Genomic DNA, 2,872 nt, shown 5'->3' on the forward strand with positions numbered 1-2,872 from the left:
CTATCGACTGTCTCTTGAGATTAAGGCAGTTTTTGGGTGACTTTGGTTTCTTTCTCATGGTCGACCGTAACAGGAGGCTAAGCAGATTTTTTCTGGGTCATTTCATACTATGCTTATATCTGCAGGATTCGAGTTGAAGAAAATATCCAACCTTTATCAGGTTTAGTCATTTCTCAGGGCCACTCGAGGAGTTGTAACTGAAATGCATGGCCATGCTCGAATGATGATTCGTTTATCAGTTAAGTTACTCTCTAGTCGGGAAAACCACTCTTGATATTGATCACATGTAAAATACGACCTTTGTGAATACGGATTTTGCAAATTGTTTTACATTGAGTGGGAGAAATTTTAGGATATGAGAATCGGTTATCGCACATACACTTGTGAGGACAAGTGGGAGTTTGTTGGAGCTTCTGTCCTCCACAGTTAGTGTGATAACGTATATAAATCTCTTATAGGTTCACAGGGTATACTTAGTATTTTATCAGTTGATTAACGTTTACCTAATAACGGTTGGCTTGCTAGAAGTTTGACGTTATTATCATACTGATGGCGGTGATCAACTGGTCCCTAAAAGTCACACCTAAAGGATGTGTTTGAGAGATGTGATTGTATGAAAATATAATCACATTGATGCCTTATATGACTAAAAGGTTAGTCCATGTATTTGACTAAAACGTTAGTCGATGTGATGATGAGACGATTATTTAATACAATTAAATAATATCAGCTGAGACGAATTTATTGTTAATTCGTAAATTGAATATAAACTGTTATATTTAATTAATGTATATAATGTTAGCTTAAACGAATTAAGATGTTAATTCGTAATTAAACGTAAACGGTTATATTTAATTAGCAAATTATAAATATGCGATATTTATAGTTAATGTATATATTATACGAAATTGTCATAATAAATTATTACAGACCGGTATTAATAAATCAACTACAAGCTGTTGTGTGTGGACTTATTAAATACGTGACGAAATAAATGACAATTGATAAGATATACACATTTTTATACAATAAGATAACTACCAAAAATAAGGAGATTTCTCTCCTTATTTTGTGTCACACGGTTTAGAAAAAAAAGGAGGAGAAAAATATCTTCCTATTATTCCTCCTTATTTCGGTTATATGAGGAGAGAGGGAACACAATTTTTCCACTTGATTTTTCTGAATAACTCTCATCACAAAAACCCTAAATATCATTAAGAAATTAGGGTTCTTATTCTAGCAAGAACAAGGGCATTTCTCAAAGCATTTTGGGTGTAACGATTAGGAGAATATCGATTTCGATATTAGTTCTTAGGCCTAATTGCTAGGACCAAAGGTTAATTCTAATCTCTATTCTTTTTGTTTATGCAATTTCATTTATGACTCGCAATGTCATAATTATAATTTCGTTATAATCCGAATTTCTTGATGAAGTATACCGATATTTCTCACAATATGTTCTTTCATTTCATAAAAACAAAATCCATAAAAATTTGAAAAATTCTCAAACATCCAAAAACATGTTCATTCCTTTGTAGTGTAGAATTGTACATATTGTATATATTTGTGTTTGTTTGTCACTCTTATCATATTGGACCGACTACGCCACATTCGAGGCATGAAGGAAATAGAAGACCGCATGGTATGATCTTTCCAAATCTCCTTCCTCCTTTTATATGTTAATGACAATGTGGCTTTATTTTGGTTGATGCGGTACAAATCAATGTGTTGTTAAGAGCTTGCATTTAGTCTATATGGCATACTAGTTGATAGAAGCATTTGCATTAGGTTTTATATATGTTAATTGCATTATGGCATGTAGTTGCATTCTAGAAAATTTTGTGAAAACGTCTATTTGGGAAGCTTGATAAGTGTATATAAGGCCCTTGTAGATATTTTTTCTTCTTGAGACTTTGCTCATTAGAATACCTCCAAAACACCCTAGGATGTGACAGGCTAGTATCCTTTGACCCATGGACTAAGGCCTAGTCAAGAGTACCTTGTGGTGTGATAACTCCTTGACTACCGTTTATTCCAAAGTGAACCTTGAAACCATCCAACCATCTTCCACTTCTATCATATCTTTCTCACAAAAAGGGAATGGGCACAAAAATTCTCAATTTTAGTTCAAGCATCAAAATGAAAATAAAAACGTTTGCAAAATTGCATCAAAGAAAAGAGGAGTACAAAAATGAGAACTCCTATGCTTCAATAAAAGCGCCCTCGCTACAAATTAAGGTGACTTTGAAAATGTTCAAAAAATGCAAAAATTGAAAATTGCCAAGTATCAAAATGCCAAACATCAAAGAAATGGCAAAGAAATTGTTCTCAAAAATGTCAAAATGCCACAAGAAATTGGGAGGAATAACAAATAAAAAGAAAACTCCCATTATGAAACTCAAAATCTTATTGATCCCTTTTTCCATTGATTCCACTTTTGTGCATGGTGGAGAGGGGACGACCCTTCTTCTTGTCTAGAAAAGAAGGGGAATTCCGCGATCCTACAGTGTTTCTAACACCATAGGGAGTAATCTTGACAAAAGCATTTAGCAATTGAGGACAAAGGTACCCTAGCTTGACACAACTTGGAGGTGATTTGTTGGTATCCTCCTAGGCTTAGTAAGTTGAAAAAACCATATCTATAATGGAGTGTGTACCCTTAGATTGCTTCCCTTTTAGATAATTTTCGCCACTTATATGAGGAAAGTGGCTATTCCTTTTTGTAGATGCATCCATTACTTGGTTTGTGTGCTTAATGATTGGATATATCGCCATTTTGGCAAGCCCCACCTTACCTTACAAGAAGACATCTTACCTCATGGATGTCTTGTTGTGAGTTGAAGGGGCAGAGTAAGACCCGCTAATTATCTCA

This window comes from Silene latifolia, chromosome 3, assembly GCF_048544455.1.
Source record: "Silene latifolia isolate original U9 population chromosome 3, ASM4854445v1, whole genome shotgun sequence".
Lineage (NCBI taxonomy): Eukaryota > Viridiplantae > Streptophyta > Magnoliopsida > Caryophyllales > Caryophyllaceae > Silene > Silene latifolia.